This window comes from Microcebus murinus, chromosome 4 (assembly GCF_040939455.1).
Source record: "Microcebus murinus isolate Inina chromosome 4, M.murinus_Inina_mat1.0, whole genome shotgun sequence".
Classification (NCBI taxonomy): Eukaryota; Metazoa; Chordata; class Mammalia; order Primates; family Cheirogaleidae; genus Microcebus; species Microcebus murinus.
The window spans coordinates 95,550,553-95,571,068 of record NC_134107.1 but is presented as its reverse complement, the minus strand read 5'-3'; positions in this window follow the sequence as shown (position 1 = coordinate 95,571,068).

Genomic DNA, 20,516 nt, shown 5'->3' with positions numbered 1-20,516 from the left:
GCTTCTCTACCTGGGGCACTCTGAGCCATCAAAGTTAACCTAGACTAGTAACAAGGGATCAATTACTGGCCTGTAATATGCTTTCCAACTTCCTTTTGCAGAAAGCAGCCTATTTGGGGAAAAAATAAATGAAAGTACTTTTCTGGATCTCTGGTGCCACTGAGCCAGTGTGATCCCCTCCCTCCCCTGTTGCCTTTGCCCACTCCTCACTCATTACCGCTGCTCAGTTAGCCAAGGCTGGGTTAACCCCTCAAGTGCCAGGATTTGGGCGAGGAGTGGTTGCTGTTGCCTTCTCCAGACATGCCCTCCTCCCAGCACAGTTCTCGGGAGTGCAGAGCCGTCCAAGTCCAGCGCTTGCCAACCTCCTCCCCACCCTCCCTCTGGCTGCCAAATCTGACTTTGATTAGCGTGTGGAGGGGGAAGAAAGCAGGAAAATAGAATATTAAAATCTTAATTCAATTTAAAACACTGTCATTCACAGGCATGCCAAACAGTGAGATGACTAATTATTATGCAAATGAGGCAGATAGAAAAGTGATTAATAATTGCACAAATTAAAAATTATTGTAAACATCCTGTGACGAGCGATAAGTCCGATGGAGAGGCGAGAGCGGTGGGCCGGGGAGGCCATGGTGGAGCCGGCTCCTGCATCCTTATTTCCTCATTAGGGGGATTTAATTAGCGCCTGATGATGGGGCTCGGTGCTGCCAGGGGTGGAGGAGTGGGCGGCCGGGGCCCGCGGTCTGCGCTGGATCCTCATTCCCTCTCCAGTTCCTCCTCACTGCCCCGTGGTGGGGCTGGAGCTGGCTGAGCAGGAAGAGGGGTGGGTTGGGGTGGGCGGAAGGCTGCCCACCAGGAAGGGGCGGGAGCTGTGCAAAGCTGCTCTGCTGCTTCCCACTGGCCTTTTACCAGTTGCCACCTCTGTCACTGAAGCCTTCAGGTCTGAGCTAGGGGTGATGGTGGGGGGCTCCCTGGGTGGGGGACTGGTGGGCATGTCCTGGCTCAGCCAGGCAGATTCCTCAGGGTCTAGTGAAGTGACATAGGAGCATGCTGACAGTTCTGCAAGCCCACCGTGAGGATGGACGGGTACCTGATGTTGCCCAGGGCCTCACCGTTACTCTGCGTCCAAGTTTCCCTAACTCTTCAGGGCACAAAGGAACCAAGTCAGTGTCCTGAGTCAACTGACTTTCCCTTCCCCGGTGTTCAGCCTGCATCCAAGCGTCCACAGCAGGGCATGCGTGGGAGTGGCCTTGGCTTGGCTTGGCTTGGTTGCTGCAAGGCTGGGGGCAGAGGAGCCCGAGCTCCTCCAGCCCAGCAGCAGCATCAGTGCTGTCCAGGGCATGCTGCCATCCTGGGCTCCACCTGCTGAAGTAGGGCAGCAGCTGACATCTTCTTCTTGACAAAACATGCTGGCCAGCGCAGCTGCCCCTACCAGGCCCTGGAGCCCTGAGCTCTGCGCAGGTGTGGATGGGGCTGGGGCTAGGCCTACGCTTGGGCTTAGGTGGCTGATGATTTAAGATGTATCTCCCTGCTCTCCCCCAGCCATAGGGAGATGGTCTTCCATGTCCAGAGACCACAGAACAAGCTGGAAGGTCAGGAGCCTGAGGATGAGCTCTTGCCAATCAGAGGAGCAGTGGATGCTGGCAATCGTGGCAGGCGTGAAGGCTTCTGGAAAGGGCTAAGGGGGGGGGAGCTGGCCTTTGAAAGTTGGAGAGAACTTTTCAAAAGAGGGTTGAAGGTGGGAAATAGGGATAACAGGGTTATCCAAGCCTTTATCTTTTCCCCAAGGAGCCCAGATTTTTCTAATGGGGCTAAGAAGCTGAGGTTTTCACAGGCCAAAGGTTGGGTGTCCCCAAATTTCTTCTCCTGGGACTGATGGATAATTAAATTTTTTTCCCCCTGGTGTGGGTTTGGGGATAAGAAAGGGTTACTTCTGTTTACAGACTCACACAGTTCTCCCAGGCTTAATAACCTGCACACAGCCTTGCCACCATGGCCACTAGTCCCTCTACCACCCCCGACCCCGATCCTGCCAGTGTCCTGTCTTCACTGCAGCCACAGGGTTTTTCTAGTCCCATCCTGATTCCTGGAGGGAATTCCTGTGTACCCAGTGCTGGGGACGCTGAGCTGCAGGTGGTCCCAAGGAGCTTGAGCCTCTTTGGGAAACAAAGGAACAGCATGTGCAGAGAGAGGCCCAGCGGAGGGAGGACAGAAGTTTGGAGATTGGCAGGGAGTCTGGGCCAAGTGGAGGACAGATTGTGTTGGGCGGGGAGTGATGGGGCTGAAGGGGCTTTCGTTCTATGGAATTTCAGCACTCCTGTGGGCTCTGAGGAGGCAAGAAAGGACTTTATGCAGGGAGCAGGCATGACTAAAATTGTGTTTTCGAAAGACCATCTCAGCAGCAGCGTGGAGGCGAGCACGGCTGGAGGCAGGGTCTCGCCCGCAGGCAGTGCCGCCATCTGCGTGAGAGACGATGGACTGTGGCCGTGGTGTGTGGCTCAGGAGTCACAGAAAGGGGAGAGAAGCTGGCACCTGGGGACTGTGGGGGAGGAGAGATGGGTCCAGGATGACACCTGGGCTTCTGGCGTGGAGGGCTGCTATTCCCTGAGAAGGGGCATCCGGGGAAGGAGAGACGATGATGATGCTTTGGGAATCTTGGGAGTGACTAAACTGGTTGGTCACCTGGGACAGAGTAAGCATTACATATCTGCTAGCTGATATTGAATATGCCCAAGTTTGGTGCTTTGTCTATTCTGCCTTTTTTTATTTCTTTCTCTGACCATGTCTAGGTCTTGAAAAGGGGGCTTGGTCTTTCCCTGGAACTTGATCCTGACCTTCTACCTTTCAGATGTTTGCTTAGTGGGCATCTGTGCAGTCTGCCTGCTTGTAGCAGGACTTTCGACATTTCTGCCACTCAGCTGTGCCTGCATTTCCACAGCCTCCTCTGCAGGCTCCTGTTAGATTGGAAGAACCTACATATGACCTCATAGCATTGGTCTTGGGGGGATGTTACCTCTATTCTGGGCCACAGGGAAGAAGGCCGTTATCCGATGAGGCCTAACAGGCAGGTACTGCTATACAATCCTTTCTAGATCCCTGGTGCGCAAGCCCCAAGACGCACAGAGGAGGGCTTTGCTGTTGAGCTAAGTCCCCTGCCAGCCCTACTGAGTCTTACTACTTCGGCCCTGCAAGGGCCCTTCCTGACAACAGTCCTGCCTCTTCTGTGACCTACATGCCCACATTTCACTTGTGCAATAAACCACAAGGTGGGTAGTATCCCCACTTTTTTAGATGCAGAAACTGTTACCCAGAGAGTGGAGTGATTTTTCCCAGAGTCAGTAAGTGGCAGGGAAAGCCCTGAAGGCAGCTCAGACAGGGCTGACTACACCCCCTGCCGGTCTAGAGCCCTCAGAGAACCAGAGAGAAGGCAAATCCCAGGGCCAGAGATGCACAGGGCGGGGAAGAGGAGGCAGTGGGCTCTGGGCTCCTTCCTTCCCTCCCTACTTTGTTTTCTTCTTTGAATCACAGGAGTCTCAGTTCCCAGGAAAGAAAGGAAAGTGGTTAGGACTGGTTGAGCTGTCCTGGTTTCTTTGGAGTGAAGCTCCGGTTCCTGGGGGCTGTGGGGGTCAGAGCCACTTTCTCTAGTTTCACCCACCCACTCAGGGTCCATATTCTACATTTAGTGGCTCACCAGACCCACAGACCAGCCCAGATGAACCCAGTTCCAGGGTCGGCCGAAGGTTTTGGGCGCCCTCCTGGGGCCCGCCCTCAGCCCTGGTCACAGCCTCAACTCTAGGTCTGGATTGTGCATCAGCCAGCCCCCAAGCCCCCTCCCCTATGAGAGCAGTAGGTGTCCCCATGCTGCCCGCATTAGGACCCATCTGCTGGGCTTCCACTGGCTGCCTTCCCTGGCATGGGAGACCTCGTGAGGGCAAGGTGACTTTGAACAGTGCCAGCTCAGCGTGTGGGGGCGTGGGGGCAGCCCTGCAGGCAGGGAAAGAGGAGAACTAGCCTGGGTCTTTCAGCTGGGTCCCTTTGCTCCTGGGAGGGTGGATGGAAGGGCAGAGAGGTTGAGGGCAGGGAGACAGCAAGGAGGATGAGGTCCAGAGCCCTGGTTGAGGGTACTGGTTGGGGAAGTCTGGCCAAGTGGGTTGGCTGCCCCCTACCAAGGACTCTGCCCCCTGCTCCAGCCTGGGCACAGGGAGGAGAGAGGAAGGGCTCCTGTCCTGTGGTAGGTAGCAGCCTCCCCGTGTGGACTTGGGTGGGGGAGTCTTAATACACCTTGGCTCCCGGCCAACCTGCTCCCCCCGACCTGCTGGCAGGCGTTGCTGGAAGGCGTATGAACGGAGGGTTTAGGCGGTTTGGAGACAGACTGCCTGGGTCCATATCCCTTCCTCCCTCATACTAACTGTGTGACTTTGGACACATTACTGAGGGTTTCTGAACCCCAATTTCCCCATTTATAAAAGGTGGCTGATAATGTTACTTGCCTGTCACATAGTAAGTGCTCAATTTAGAAAACTGACTTGTGATATATGCAGTTTTCTGTATGTATGTTACGCTCCTTACGATCACACTTGCACACATATGTGACTAGGCAGGAGCTTTCTACGCACTCTTCCCTTCCCCAGCTCTGCTCTTTGTTCTTGTTGCTTCCAGAAGGTTGGGACAGAGGTGAGGGGTCTGCTCCTGACAACCCTGGCTGCTCGGGGCTGAGTGCTGCCCAGGAAAATAGGGTGGCAGAGGGGAGATGACATAGCCTAAGCAGGGGAGCCAGGGCCTGGCTGAGGGAAAGGAGAGGGGTGGGGAGGAGGTGGATAGAGAGGGTGGGGTGTGGCAGGAGCCAGGGCATCCAGAGGTGTGAAGCAGTGGGGGTGCTGCCTTCCCTCTGGGGCTCACCTGTCCTTACAGCCGCCCTCCGCCACACCGGAGGCCCAGCAGTGCCTCTGCTAAGGCTCCTGGCCAGCGAGCTGGGCCATCCGCATCTACCACTTGCCTCTGGGGTAATGTTTGGAGGGGGTGGGTAGAGGGATTTGGGGCTCTTTGAGGTTATGCTCCTCCTACTAGTTTATCCTAAACAGGGAACAGTTTGGTGAGACTGGGAGACCACTGTGAGGGCTGGGTCTCCCATGAGGTGGGCCACTTCATGGACTCTGTGGGCTTGGGGCTCCTGGGGAGGGGTCTCAGCTACAGGATGGCCTCTGGCGAACTCTCTGCAGCCCCCTTTGATAAGAGCAGTGGGCATATGGCATCCTCGTCTCAGGACCTCCTTAGCAAGCACTGGAGTTGGCATGGCCAGCCTAAAGGGAGGGCCCTCTCCTGCCGTGTCCTCTCCATGCCCTACCCTTTAGTCCTGGCAGGGTGGGTGGCAGTGGAGAGGAGGGGAAGGGAGATGATCCCTGGCTATCGTGGTATCTCTGGTGGCAGTGAATTTGGGACTAAAAATTAATAATACTGACAGATGCCATCCATGCTTAATTGTAGAATAACAGGACAATCTAAGATAAAAATCATGAAAAATAATGACTTGAGGTTTCAGATGTGTGCCTCCTCCCTGCACACCTCCAACGTGAAAGAAATCTCTCTGCACCTGGATGGCTCCTTCTGAGCATTTCTCCGCAACTCTGAAGTGTCTTGTGGGGCAGGTAGCTTGCTCTGCTTGGGTCTGGTTCCCTCTGCCAAATAGCCCTGTGGAAACGTGTGGAAGCCTGTGGGGAGATACTGAGAGAGAAGGAAAGACAGTGGTCTGTGCAGGGCCTGTGTGGGGGAGGGGGTCTCTGTTCACCCCCCTCCCCCCAGGGCTGGTGAAGAAAGTGGGAGGCTGGGAATGTTTATGAGCCTCTTTTCTCTCTTTTTATTTTCAATTACATTGATACCTTAGGTAATTAACTGCTAATAACCTTGTTAATTTAACACTCATCCCTTCCCTTCTGGTCAGCAGGTTTGGAGGAACAGGACAGGGCAGGTGTGGGCAGCAGAGAGGATGCTGGGTAAGAGGCCCTGTGTAGACAGGCAGGGCTGCGGCTGTTTGGAGCCACCTGGTTGTGTGGAGTACTGTAATGGGCCCTTAAGCCGCTCCACACTTCCGGACAACACCTGGATGGGTCCCCTGGGCCCATGGTCTCAGGAGGAGAGCAGCCTGGCTCTCCCAGCACCCTAGGCCTTGGCCATGGCCTGGCACTCAGCCTAAGGCCTCTCCCTGCGAGGAACACCACTTGTATTTGGGCTCCCGATCCCAGACACCCAGCCTGCTGAGGGCCACTTCTCCCCCCCCTCCCCCCAATCTCAGGGATTTAAGATATAGTTAGGAGGAGAATAAAAACCTTGTTCAGGATGGTTTAGACATTTGCCAAGTGGCAGGCCTCTGCATGAGGTGGGTATCTGTGATGTTTTTCAGTTCGAGAGATTTACTCATTTGGCACACGTTTGAAGCTGAGCCCAGGTGTTAGCGATACAAAGATGCAGAAGGATGTATTTCCTGCCTTCAGGGAGCTCATTGTTTCCTGGCCAGAGTCTGTCAAGCAAATAAATAATGACAATACAAATATGGAGCACAGGGAAGAAAATAACCTCACCTTGTAGGGTATGGGCAGGCGGGAAGGGCGGAAGGCAGGGCTGGCTTTACAAGGAGGGGCTGTTTAAACGGGGCATCAATGGCTCAAGAGGACAGGACCGCCTTCCCAGCAGAAGGAACAGCAGGGAGATGAGAAGCCCTGGCTGCTGGGGGCTAGCAAGTGCTTTGAAGTGGATGGAAGACGAGGTGAGTGTAGGATGAGAAGGCAGCTGGAAGGAGAAGCAGAGCTGGGCTGTGAAGAGTTGGTGGCATTTCTTCTGAGAGGTGATCTCCCTTGCCCATGGGATTGTAGACAGGGCAGCTGGGGGCCATATCCTATGCCTGGTGCCCAGGGAGGCTCCAACCTTGTGGCATGAGCTCGTGGAAAGTTTGACAAGGAGCTTTTCATTCCCCTGCCTTCCTCTTTTTTTTTTTTTTTAAAGAGTAGTTGTTGGGGGGAAGTAGGGAGGGGAGCTGGAGATTTAGGGATACATAGGTCCCCAGGTTTGATTTTTCCAGGTGGCTTCTTTCTCTCCCACAGTGCTTTGAGACCATTTTGGAGGCTGAACATCTGAGTCCTGGAGTATTTAGGACATCTGTCCCCTCCTTGGGGATTCCACTGTTCAGAAACCAGAGATCTCTGTTCCCCGTGAGCTCTCGCTCTGGTGCTCTGGGATGGGATGTCCCTGAGCTCAGCCTGGCAATGACCACCTTCTTTTTCCAAGCCTAAGCTCCTGGAGGAGGCCTGGATGGAGGTAACTGTTGCCAGGAGGGAGAAGAAGACCTCCAGAAATCCCAAGTCTTAAGATTTGGGGGCTGAAGCCATCCCAGGTTTGGGGGCTGAAGTCTTCTTTCCTGAGAGATCATTGCCACCCTTACTGTGCAGAATCATTAGTTTTCTGCGTTGGGCCCGAGCAGTTGGAGCCTCCATTCTCTTGTCCCCTTCCTGCTGTTTCAGTTTTTTTTTTCCTAAGACAAACAGCCGCAAAGCTCCATCTCTTAATGAAACTGTTTGATGTTAATTAATTATGCAGCTGCCTCATTTGCATGCACAGGCTGTGGCTTCCCGGCTTCTTGCCCACCCTCCTCTGCCAAGAGCCCTGTATGTGCCTCGGGCAAAACAGAGACTTGATAACGCTCGTAACTGTCCACTTGCAGGCAACCCTCCCAGGCATCTGCCACATCTGGAGCAGGACATACAGGCTGGCCACGATGTTCGGGGGCATGTTTTGCAAACCCTTGAACCAACCTACGAAGCCAGGGCACTTGAAAATTTTATCTAGTTCCTCTCCTTTGCTTACCAACTGTTTGACCTTAGATAGGCATTGACCTCTCCTGGCTTCAGTGGCCTTCTCTGTAAAGTGGGAACACCACTAATGTCATCCCAGTGGACCGTGTCTTGTCTATCTTCGTGTCTCTGGTGTTATAGGGAAGGAGCTAAAGTGGTTTTTTGCATGATTGGCTGAATCAAATGGTCTCTCTGGATCCTTTAAGATGTTAACTCTAGGATCCGATGGAATCCCCACTTTTCCCCTGGCCCCCAGTCCCACCTGCTGTAACCACAGGCCCTCTCACCTCTGGCTGGTCACAGCATCAAGGCAGCATCCGCTGGTATAGAACCTAGTTCTCATCAAGGAAATTCACTGGGGCCTTGCAGGCCACACCCCAGAAGACTCTGCTTTGGAGGAGACGTGGCGGGAAGCATGGTGGCTGCCCGTGGCTCACGTGCGAAGCCCCTGGTAGAGTGAGTGAGGAGGCCATGCCATGTGCTGAGGTCAGGGTCGGGAGGAAGGGACCTAAAGTCTGTGGTGTTGAGGTAATTTAAGTGGCAAAGCCTTGTGGCCTTGACATTCAAGTAGGCAGGAGGAATACTGTCAAGTGGGCTTTTGAAAGGGCACCATTCACACTGAGTGACAGTGGGTTGAACCTGAGCTGCCTGTCACGTGGGCAGAGTGGAAGCTGGGATGGGGTCTCCCAGCAGGGAATTGCAAGCTTTCTTGGGAAAGACCCCTCTAGCTAGAAACCCTTTTCCTATCAAATGTACCTCTGCTCCTGTAAGCCCCAAATGGCTCCTGGGCCTGAGGTAAATGACTCTCGCTTGGTCTGGGCAAAGGAACCTGGGGGTTTTTGAAAAACCAGAGGGGAAGAGGAGACAACAGGTACAGCGGGAGCCAGATGGCCTGCTCAGGGTCTACGTGGGAAATCTGAGGGTGGCCTCCCGGGCAGACAGAACTCACTCACTGTGGGAGAGGTTTTGTCTGGAGGCTGAGGACTGACCCGGGACCCTGAGGGCCAGCCGGCTGCTGCCTCGGAACACAGGAGCCAAAGGAGAAAGGGCTCTGACTCGGCACTGGGCGCAGAGATAGGGGCAGAACCAGGCAGGAAGGTGCCCTTAGGATGGTGGGTGAGGCCGGGTCAGTGAAGTTGCAGGGAGACCTCCAGATTAGCACGAAAGGACTGGGCCCGTGTCTATGTGACGCAGGGGCTTTGGGGTTCCAGAGGAGCGAGGAGGGCAGACAGGCAGCGCTGGGAACTGGGATAAGCTGGGACTTCACCCATCATCTCATTGAATTTAACCTTCAGAGGAACGTGTGTGATAGGAATCGTTATTCCATGTTATCGATAAAGACACTGAGATTGGAGAGGCTGGGAGCCAGGCTCATGGAGATGCAGAGGGAGGAGAGGCAGGTGCTTGTGGAAGGAAAGGAGCTGGGTTTTTAACTGTGTGATTCCAAGTGCTGTGCTGCTCGCCCTGTGCCATCAGCAACCAGCTCTTTTGTGGGGCCTCATGCTCCAGATGCCACTGTCCACCTTCCTGCCGCCAGCCAGCAGTCAGGTTCTCCCAGAATGGTGATCAGAGACGGCCTCCGTGTCTCCAGTCCATGGTCACGGGCTCTGGGAATACTGCTCTTTTTGTTGGAGCTGAGTTGGCAGTAGCTTGGCTTCTAACCAACTGCCAGAGGAAGGATTAGGATCAGAGCTTCAGAAGGATGAGCCTTTCTTGGCTGAGCATGTTCAAAAAACAAAGAAGAAAGACAGTCTTGGGTGTTGGGGAGCATGCCAGAGGGGGACGCTGATGAACTGGGACTTGGTGCTGATCTTCCACTAGCTGACTAATTGGTCTTGCTTGAGTAGGTAACTTTTTCCCTCTAGGCCTCAGTTACTGAATCTGTGAAATGGGATAATTAATCACTCATCCATCTGCCTGTCTGTCCATCTCTTATTCCATCCATCCATCTACCCACACAGCAAATATGTATCAAATGCCAACACCATGCTGGGCACTGTATGTAGCACTGAGGATACGCAGTAGTGACAAGGCTAACATGGTCCCTTCCCATGTAGATCTTAGAGTTGACCAAGCAAGAAAGACATCAAATAATAATAACAATAATTATAATTTACTAATAATACATGTCTTCCATGGTTGTTTGGGGACTAAACTAATGAGACACTGTGGGAAAGGGCTTTTACAAGCACTTTCTTGCTAGGATTTCTAGTTATCACAGAGGCTCAGCCCAAGCAGGAGCTAGAGGCCTTTAGCTTGTTGGGCCTAGGACAATATTTAGTCCAAATGAACCTCCATTCCCTCCTTATTATCCACTCAGCCAACTCCAGGGGCTGCTACTCCTTCCCTTTTGCCCCTTGCCTCCAGCCACCTGCTGTGCCTTCCCTGCAGTGGGGAAAGGAAGCCTCAGTGATCAGCTTTGTCCCAGCCTTGGCAAAGGGTAGGTGTGGGGGAACTGAGCTGGCTGCTGCTAATTAGCAGCACTGAACCTTGGCCAAGCTGGAGAGAGAGATAAAGGGAGGTGGCAGGAGGAGGGCAGGACATGCATAGTCCTGCTGAGGTGTCACTGACCCAAGATCCTCCAGGGACAGGTCCTGCAGTAACCCCTCTCCCATGCCACCACTTGGCCATGCCCAGCTAACGCCACCCATGAATGCACAGTGGCAAGGGTAGAGCTATGGTAGCAGAAGGGGAGGCAGATGGCCCAGAAAGGAGGACTCTTACAACTGTGGCCTTCTCCAGATTCTAGAGAAGTGTTCTTGTCTCCAGACCCCTGCTTGGGCCATCACCCCTGTAGGGAGTGCCTTTTCTTCATCATCACATCTCATTTGTCCTTCCAGACCAGGACAGACACCTCCCTCACCAAATCTGCCCTGCCCCTTAGCTGGAAGCAACACCTTCTTCTTCTAAATGCCCACAGCACTTGGATCGTGCCTCACTTATGACACGTATCCTGTTCTCCTTTGTGCCATGCATGTTGGGTATCTGTCTTTTCTCCCCACCATTCTTAGGGAAACCTCCACCTAAGTCCTTTCTTCAGACTCAGTACCCCACACAGTGCCTGATACTTAGTAAGTGCTCAACAAGGTTTATCAAAAGATGCAAGGATGTCTCTGGGCTTCCTGGGTGCTCATGGACCATTTCTGAAGGTGCATGGAGGTATATTGCCATTTACAGACGAAGAAATTGAGGATCAGAAAGGTCCAATAGTTTTGCCAAAGCCAAATAGCCAGTAAAGAGTAGAGACAGACTTCAAAGTCAGGCGTATTTTGCTCCAAATCCTTCACACTTTCTACCAGATAGGGGCAGTTTATTATTTTGGGGGACTTCCGTAGAGAACAAGTTCAAACAACTGAATAATAATAAATGATAGAAATAACCAAACCAGATAACCCGTACCCCTTAAGAGAACGCTGTCCTGGCCGTACTTCTGATTGATTGATTGGACTAGCCATGGGCATACTGTAACTGCAGGGTTGAGGGGCCAGTATTCTGGAAATTTTGCCCCAAAGCCCAGTGTTCTGGAAGTGTGTTTAAGCTGTTTTTTTTTTTTTTTTTTTTTTTTTTTTTTGAGACAGAGTCTCGCTTTGTTGCCCAGGCTAGAGTGAGTGCCATGGCGTCAGCCTAGCTCACAGCAACCTCAAACTCCTGGGCTCAAGTGATCCTTCTGCCTCAGCCTCCCGGGTAGCTGGGACTACAGGCATGCACCACCATGCCCGGCTAATTTTTTTATATATGTATCAGTTGGCCAATTAATTTCTTTCTATTTATAGTAGAGACGGGGTCTCGCTCCTGCTCAGGCTGGTTTTGAACTGCTGACCTTGAGCAATCCGCCCGCCTCGGCCTCCCAAGAGCTAGGATTACAGGCGTGAGCCACAGCGCCCGGCCTGTTTAAGCTGTTTTGACTGGATTTCCACAAGGTCTTTAGGCCCCTGGAAAGTTTCCTCTGCAGAGAAATTGCTGACCTTATTCTCATAGCACTGTGAGAACCTTTCGGATGTCTTTCAGATGACATCCTCAGTTTTCAGTGCAGAACAATCTGGAGTGGGTTGGAGGAGTCACCGACATGTTCGGCTGTCATATACAGGTCCTCTGATATTCAGCTCCAGTGAGTTTGCTAGGAGCTTACCATCAGCACCTCATTGCTCTGGGTAGTGCAGTGCAACTTCCTTCTCTGTGAATCCTGGGAGATTTACATGGGCAAAATGGTCTTTGACATTTTCTGGTGGCTCAGTGTTTGACTCAGTGGTTCCCAAGACTTTTGGAAAAAAAAAACTTGCAGGGTGTGTGTGTGTGTGTGTGTGTGTGTGGGACTGACATCTCATTATTATTATTATTTTTTAATCTCATCAGGTATAGTGGATGTCTGTGATCCTTGTCTGGCCAGCATTCTTTACCCCTCTTTATAGGTTACCACATCCCTACTCCCTCTAGGGCACTGACTGGACTGCGGTTCTAGTGGGGCAGAAGCACAGAACTGCCACCTTGGCCTCAGGAGTAATCCTCTTACTCAGATCTGGCCAACAAGGTGTCTGTGGCCACGGTGATTGGCCTTAGAATGTATGCATGGCCCAAGGTGGGACATTCAGAGCCCTGAGCTGGGCTTCATCTGTGGGTGCTGAGGGGGAATGAAGGTCTCTCTCCTCTGAGATCTTAAACAGGGATAATGTAAGCCCAGAGCAGCCTTCGGCCATGCCAACCCAGGGGCCGTTCCTCCCGTGCCCCCACCCCAGGGACGATGCGAAGAGAGATGGAGAAAGGGAGGGAGCCCTTTCCTGACAATACCATCTGACTTTCTGGTTTTACCCCTGTTCTTCCGAGTTACACGAGCCAATACATCTCTAATTTTACAATAGCAGTTTTAGATCCATCCCTTGTAACTAACTGAAAGAGTCCTGAGTCATAGCCAACTAAGGTTATACATATTTCAGACACACACACACAGACACACACACACACACACACACACACACACACACACACACACATACACATATGTAAAACCACCAACAAAATAGGAAGGACAATTTTAAAATCAAGAACATCTTTAAAATTGAGTACATTTAGCTTTATGAAAAACCTGCTATGCTATCCTTCTTTTTGCTAGTGGAAACTTTATCAAAGGTCAGCGCCTGAGTGCACACTTGCATTTGGGAACCATACATTTAGCTAACTCCTTCTAGAGAACAGGTTCTGAGGGGGGAAGGGCTCAAGAGGAAACTGGGATGGCTTGGACCGCAGAGGCGAACTTGGCTTTATGCTTCGTTTCAGGAGGGCTGTCTCGGCCCGAGTGGCTGCACTGGAGGGTGTGTGCGAAATCTGGGATCCTCCACCCCAGGCCCATAACCTCTCCCACCCCCCACTTTTGTCTCCCTCTGTCTGATGTCCTGGTTCCTGGGGTGCTCTGGAGTGCACCCCCTGGACAACGGGCGTGTGGCCGTGGGAGCAGGGAACCGGCAGCGGGTTCATTCAGCTCGGCCTGGTGGGAGCCATGGGGGCTTTATCTTGCCATTAATGGTTTTCTAAATTGGTGGCAGTGGAGCAAAAAACCCAATTTGCGCCTGGAGCACGCATGATTACTATTGTAATAACCTCGGCTAATAAGAATATGATGTGGGGCTAGGCTGGGAGAGAAAACACATTTCTCATTAGCTTTTGATTAATTACATAATTTCTTAGTTGTGGTGGCCAGGGGGGTGGGCTGTTGCCATCTCCTCACCTCACCTTAACCCCGGTGGGCTGGGAGTACTCTGGGGGTTGTGGCATTTCCACTGTGGCCATCGAGAGAAAGATCCCCACCTCTGCTCCCGCTTCCCTTCTCTGTCCCCTCCTTCCCCTGTCTTCATTCACCCTCCCCTCTCCAGCCTCCCTGCCCTCTTAATGTCTTCTTTTCTCTTTCTTCCTTCCCTCTTCCCCTAGTCCTCCAGGGTGTCTGACTGGCACTTGGTGTAAGAGCCCACGCGGTCCCCTTGCACTGCCAGGTAGGTTGTTGTGGCTAGTTTGCAGGCCCTGGCTGCCCTGCCCTGCTTCCTGCGTCCAAGTTTGCTTCTGGAGGGGTTCAGAGGCCGTGTTCTGGGCCTTCTCAAGGGCTGCTGCGTGGTTTGGAATTGTTCTTGCCCCCTTCCCACCTCGCCACACTCAGAGGGGCCTCCTGGCCCCAGGCCTCTGCCCTCCCTCCTGACCCTACAGCTGGCGGCCAGCTCTAGGAGGGATGGGATCCCTCAGATTCTCACATCTTGGACGCAGTGCTCAATAGGATGCTGGCTGGAAACATTTTCATTTATTTGTCACCCAACAGCTTTCTGTTGACCCCACAGCTCTGTACCAGAACTGTGGGCATACAAGAGATGAAAGCTGTGGATCTTGCCGTTAGGTTGGGAAGGATCTCCGGGACAGACAGACTCTAACACCAGGCTGCATGCACCGGGAGCTAAGTGGACGAGCAGACAGACCAGGGGAGAAGGGCCTGGGCAGACTGGAGGGAGGGTTCCTGGAGGAGGGGAGGCTGAGAGGAGGGGAAAGAAGAGGGAATTCTAGATAAGGGCGTAGCGTGAACACAGAGCTGGAAGAGGGACGTTGGAAGCAACCCTGGAGATGTGAAGGTGGCCAGTGTATTTTAAGTGGAGGTTTTTGCAGGAGGTGAGCTAAAAAGGAAATTGCAGGCTGCCCCTCTTGAATGTCAGACTGAAGACTGGGGACATATATGATATGCAGTTGGAATCCTGAAAGGTGCTGGAATGTGAGGTTGATCTTACAGCAGCCAGTTTGCTAAATGAATAATGGTGGGGTGTATTTAGTGCTATGGTCTGAATGTGGGTGTCCTCAAAATTCATATGTTGGAACTTAACTCTCATGGCGATGGTATTAGGAGGTGGGGCTGGTGGGAGGTGATTAGGTCTTCAGGGCTCTGCCATCGTCAGTGGGATTAGTGCCCTTACGTAAGGGCTTGAGGGAGCCTGTTTGCCATTCATCCCTTCTGCCATAAGAGGACACAAAGAAGGTGCCATCTATGAGGAACAGGCCTTCCCCAGACACTGAATCTGCTGGTGCCTTGATCTTAGACTCCCTGGCCTCCAGGATTGTGAGAAATACATTTCTGTTGCTTATGTTAATAAATGATCCTTTCAAAGGTATTTTTGTTACAGCAGCAGGAACAAACTAAGACAAAATTAGTTTTCTGTTGCTGCTACGACAAATGACCATAGAACTGGCAGATTAAAACAACACAAATTTATTATCTCAGAGTTTTGCAGGTCAGACATCCAGGATGGCTTGACTGGTTTCTCTGCTCTGGGTTACACGAGACTGAAATCAAGATGTCAGCTGGCTGGGCTCTTATGGGGAGGCTCTGGGAAGAGTCTGTTTCCATATTCATTCAGCTTCCTTGTGACTGTAGGACTGAGGTCCCGTTTTCTTGCTAGCTGTAAGCTGGGACCACCCGTATCCTCTAGAGACCTCATCCGTTTCTTGCACCTGGGCTCCTGCGTCTCAGAGCCAACATCAGTGCTGCAGACCCTCCTCATGCTTGCAAGCTCTGACTTTCCTTCTGCAACATTGCTCCTTACTTTCTTTTGTTGCATCTCTCTGACTGCAGCTGGAGAATGCTCTCTGCTTTTACGGGCTCCTATGATTAGATTGGGCTCACCTGGATAATTCAAGATAATCTCTATTTGAGGGTCTGTAACCTTAATTACATCTGCAAAGTCCCCTTTGCCATGTAATGTGTTCTAACATATTCACAGGTTCCAGGGCTAAGGCATAGGTATCTTCAGAGAGAGGCAGTATTCTGCCTACCACACAGGGCAGGACAGATTAGGTGGCTCCCACAATAGTCCTGGTCAATGGAAATAAGGGCTAGAAGCTGGGGGGTATTGAGAATGGAAAGGTCAGGCAGGTGCCGAGTCATTTCAGGGAAAACTAGAGGATGCCTGACAGTCGGTTGCATGTGTGTGTTGGGGGTGTGCAGGAGTAAGGAGAAAGGTGAAGTTCACTTAGGATCCAGGCTTGGGAACAAGGGAGAAGGCTCACTGGTGGCTCCAGGAGGAGGAGCTGGTTAGTGAGGGTAGATGACACGTTTGTTTCAGGATGACTTAGGGAAGAGAGTAGAGTTCTTGCCAACCTGCAACTGTCTTAGGAGCAGCTGAGGACGCTTACCAGAAATGTCAGGCCCAGTGCTACAAGTCTATTCACATGGAAGCAGTGGTTGAAGGCTTGGCAAGAAAGCCTTGAGGGATGACCAAAGAAAAGGAGGAGGAAGGAGAGAGACAGAGCGTCTGCAGGCATAGGAAGGAAAGGAGCTAGGCAAGGTCCCATCTGTGAGGCCAGACAGGGCTGATGGGCAGGGTTGGGAAGGGCAGAGGCCTGGCAGGAGGGTGGGACAAAGGCCATGCGTTAGTAATGAGATGGTTGGTGGTGATGGGGATGTGCACTTCTGGGCTTGGGGGGGGGGCTGAGGAAAGACCAGGTGAAGTGGAAGGAGGGGAAGGAGTGAGAACACATAGCAGCTCAGTAGGACCCCCGGGGACTGTGCATTGGCATGTGGGAGGGATGGGGGCAGGCACAGGGCATTGCAAAGCAGGACAGAGAAAGAGACTGGCACAGCTGGAAGGAGAGGGTGCATAATTTCAGAGACCAGGCCCCCACAGTGGCACAGGCTGATGAGGTTAAGAATAGAACCAGAAGCTTCAGGGGGAAGAGACCAAGGGTGGATTCATAAACACAGATGGGTAGGGCTGAGCTCACAAAGGGCCCACCCGCCTGGCTGGGAGGTGGAGGTTTGCATACTGGCCGGGTACTGCCTCTTGCAAGTCTGGGGCCAGGGCCTGGGTACTTGGGTAGGACTGGCTGGGTCTGGACCCTTGAGCCTCTTAGAACAGGAAGACTTTGGAGGTGGTGGGATGGCCTGTGGGGAAGGGACAGAGGCCAGAGCCAGGCAGGGCAGCAGATGGAGACATGGTGGGGTTGTTCCTATCCTGGGACTATCTTCTCCCACCATCCCCCATTATCTTGGGCTGCTGGGTCTCTGCAGCACAAAGCTTCCTGGGGTAAGAGGTGTTAAATTTTTCAAGGGGGATTGGGTAAAGGAGACATAAGAGTATCCAGCCTGCCAAAGGGCCCTATGGGAGCAGGAGAGCACCGGCTCTAGGGCTCTTGGCTTCATCAGCAGGCAGCACGTGGTCACCCCGGTGCCCCTCCATATGCCCAAGCCCCCCACCCCCTACATCTCAGCGTCCCTGCCATTTCTGACATTTTGCAGGCCATTGTTTGAGGCCTAATTGCCTGCCAGAGCACACTGCTGGGAGTCCCCACAGCCACTTCTCCTCTGGTCCGCTGCTCGGAGTGGGCACCCCCAGGCAGGCCTGGAAGAAACCAGGCCGCCCAGCCAGTCTTTGCAGGTGCTTGGTGGGGAGGCTGGAGTGTGCGGGTTTGTTCGTTTCTGCACGCCGCACTTATGGGGATGGGCGGTGTCCACAGCTCAGACCATGGACACTGGGTGGGGGGGAACTTCAGGCTTGGGGGTCACGGGGTGCGCAGAGGGGGCACAGAGGCAGGGTGAGGCCGGCCCAACTGCTCAGCAGAAAGGCCAAGGGAGGACCCCAGGAGGATGGAGGGAAGCCGGGGAAGCCCAGGCCTCCGCACCTCCTCTCCCCGCCTCGGCCCTGTCCCATCGGCGTCTGGCCCTCCGGCCCCCGCTGCGGCCCCCTCTGCGGAGCCTCCCACCCCGTGAGGGAAGAGGAAATCTCGCCAGAGATCCATGTAAAAATAGATGTATTTCTGGATAAGCAGCGAGCCTGAAAAACGGCTGAGCCGGAGTCTGCTCCGCTGACAGAAGATCTATGTACCGAATTCCTCTTCAAAATCTATTTCTCCGGAGATTTATTCTTGCAGGGCCCGGCCGAGCGGGGGAAGTTCGCAGCACCAGGCGACTGGGAGGCTGCAGCCCAGCTGCCCCCACCCTTTCCCTGGTGACGTTCTCCCAGCGTGAGTGGTGGTCAAATTAGGTATCGGCTGATGGGCACTGGCCCAAGCAGAAAAGTCAGGGCTGAAATGCAAGAGGGATTTGAATGGCAAAAAGGTCATTCTCATGCATTAGCCTGGCTGGATCGGAAGCCGGAGTGATGCAGCATGACACCCATCCTGGCGGCTGAGAGAATAAGTGATGGCTATATTTATGTTTCCATCTAAATGCATGGATCAAAGCAGACACTTTAATCTATTCAACAACAGCCCGAGGATTAAAAAGTTGCAGGCAAATCACACTCTTAAATTGGTAATATATTTTTGCTTGTCATTTGACAGATCATTTTAGAGAGTGACTCCAGGCCAGGTTGGGGGACCTGGAGATTAGAACCTGGCTCCCCAACCTAGAAGTGGGCCCCCTCTAGGTGAGGCTGGGCCCGCCCCATAGGCGGTGGCATGAATCGCCTCACTTGCTCTAGTTCCTGTGAATCCAGTTACAGGGGACTCCTGGAGGGGAAGGGGAGCTCATGGGGAGTATCAGAAAAAGGTCATGCAGGTCATGTGGGCAAATCTGTCTTAATCTCTGTAATGGCCTAGGTGACGCTGCAGTTAACCCCACTTCACTGATCAGGAGACTGAGATAGGTGGCAGAGTGGGATGCAAAGCCAGATGTTTTGACTCCAAGTACAGTGCTCTTGTCCCTCTGCTGGAGCTGCCTGGTAAGAGTACAGTTCTCCTCTGGGGGCCCCAAAGGACAGCAGAGAAGAACGGAGTGGGCTCTGCCACTTGCTGTGTGACCCTTGGCAAGGTCCCGGCTCCTAGCTTCCTCATCTGTAAAATGGGGCTAATGATAGCATCTGCCCCCTGGGGTGGTTGTCAGAGGCAAGGAGACGATGAAGGGAATGCACTTGGCACACGACTTGGTGCTTGGTAAGAACGCGGGTGCGTGCTGAGCCCTGAAGGACATGACCAGACAGGGAAAGGAACTCGCGAGCCTGACTTCCGAGGAATGGTTAAAGAAACCAGGCCCCTTAGCCAGGAAGAGAGAAGGCTGCCTCCTAACGGAGGCTGGGTTGTAAAAAGAAAAGGAGACTTGACTTGCTCCGTGTGGCTCCAACAGGGACGACTGAGTCTATATGGAGACTGATGGATTTCAGCTAGAGAGAAGCAAGACGTTTCGAATCACCAGCGTGGGGTAAAGAAGAAATAGCAACCTCACCCAGGGGTGACATTTAGATCAGATTTCTTTAAAGGTCCTTTCCCTTTTACACAGGAGAATATAAAATTCCATGAGTAGTAGGCATATGGTCCCTGAGCCAGGCGAGTCCAGGAGCGGGCCCAGGGGGTGGTGGCCGCGTGGTTCCAGGCCTGGAGGGCGCTCACCGCCTTTCCTGCGCCTCCAGCCTGCTCCCTCCAACGGCTGAGCAAGGGAGGTCGGCATTATTGGGGAGCTCTCCATTATTCCTGATAGGGGCAAGAAGAGTTGGGCAGTTCAATGGGATCAAAGAATCTATTTTTTTAAAAAAAAGGCGTTCTTTGTGTATATACTGTGATTTAATCCTATGCTTCACTCAGATCCTCATTAACCCGAGGGGGATGGGCTCGGTGTTCGGGACGGGGCCAGGCAGCACAGGGATGGCAAGGCCACTGGGATGGAAGGAGGCAAGCTAGCCCTGGGCGAAGCGAAGAATTCCTGCTCCCTGCCCAATTTAGCCAACGTGGTCCGTGCAACCAGAGCGGTGCCAGCCGACAGGACAGCGGACTTGGAGTTGCGGAGACTTGGGGTTCCATCTGCCTCCCTCTCTCAAGATGTGTGTGTCCACCCACAAGCCACCTAATCTCTCTGAGCCTCAGCTGCTTCGCGTGAAAGCAGGGAGCCGGCATTTTCCTTGCTCACCTTTCAGGGCAGTTGTGAGAATGGGGAGAAGCTGTTCCCTTGGACTTGAGAGGGGGCGCTGATCCCGGGAGGGAAGGGGCGCCTTGGGCATCCAGCAGCCTGGCGGCCCATGAGCCTGCCCGCGTCCTCGCCGGTGCCGGCCGCCGCGCCTCCGCCAGCCGCGCGGGTCCGGGTGACTGCGGTCCGCCCCAGGTTCGCTGGCGTGGGCGTCCCGGGACCGGCCTATGCGCTGGCGCCTGGCGCCCGCACTGTCCCCGCACAGCGGCCGCGGCGGGGCGGAGGGGGTGTGCGGCGGCGCGGCCAGATTGCACCATCTGGCTGTGCGGAAGTGGAGCGCAGGTGTCGCGTTTGGGGCGCAGGTAATTGCTGACGGCTGAGCCAGCTCTCCCGGCATATGGTCCCGGGGCGAGGCGAGCGCAGGCGCAGGCGGTGGCGGCCCGCGTGGTTCCCGGCCTGGAGCGGCGTTCAGCGCCTTTCCTGCGCCTCCAGCCTGCTCCCTCCTGTGCGCCTCGCAACAGCTAAGCAAGGAAGGTCAGGGCATTATCGGATTCGTTTCACCAGCGTAGAAATCGAGAACCGGAGAGGTTAAATCTCCGGCCCAAGGTCCTGCAGCTGGTCAATAGCGGGCCTGAACCAGCCCTCGGGGTCACCGGACTCTTAATTCCATTTTCCTCGCCTGCGCCCGCGGCGCCGCGCAGCTCAGGAAACGCCTATGGAGAGCCTCTAGGGGTCAGGCCCCGAGCTGGCGCGGGGGCTCCGACTGGGTCTCCGGCTCTGCGTATGCGCGGGGCGCAATCTTAACCCTCCTGTCTTGACCC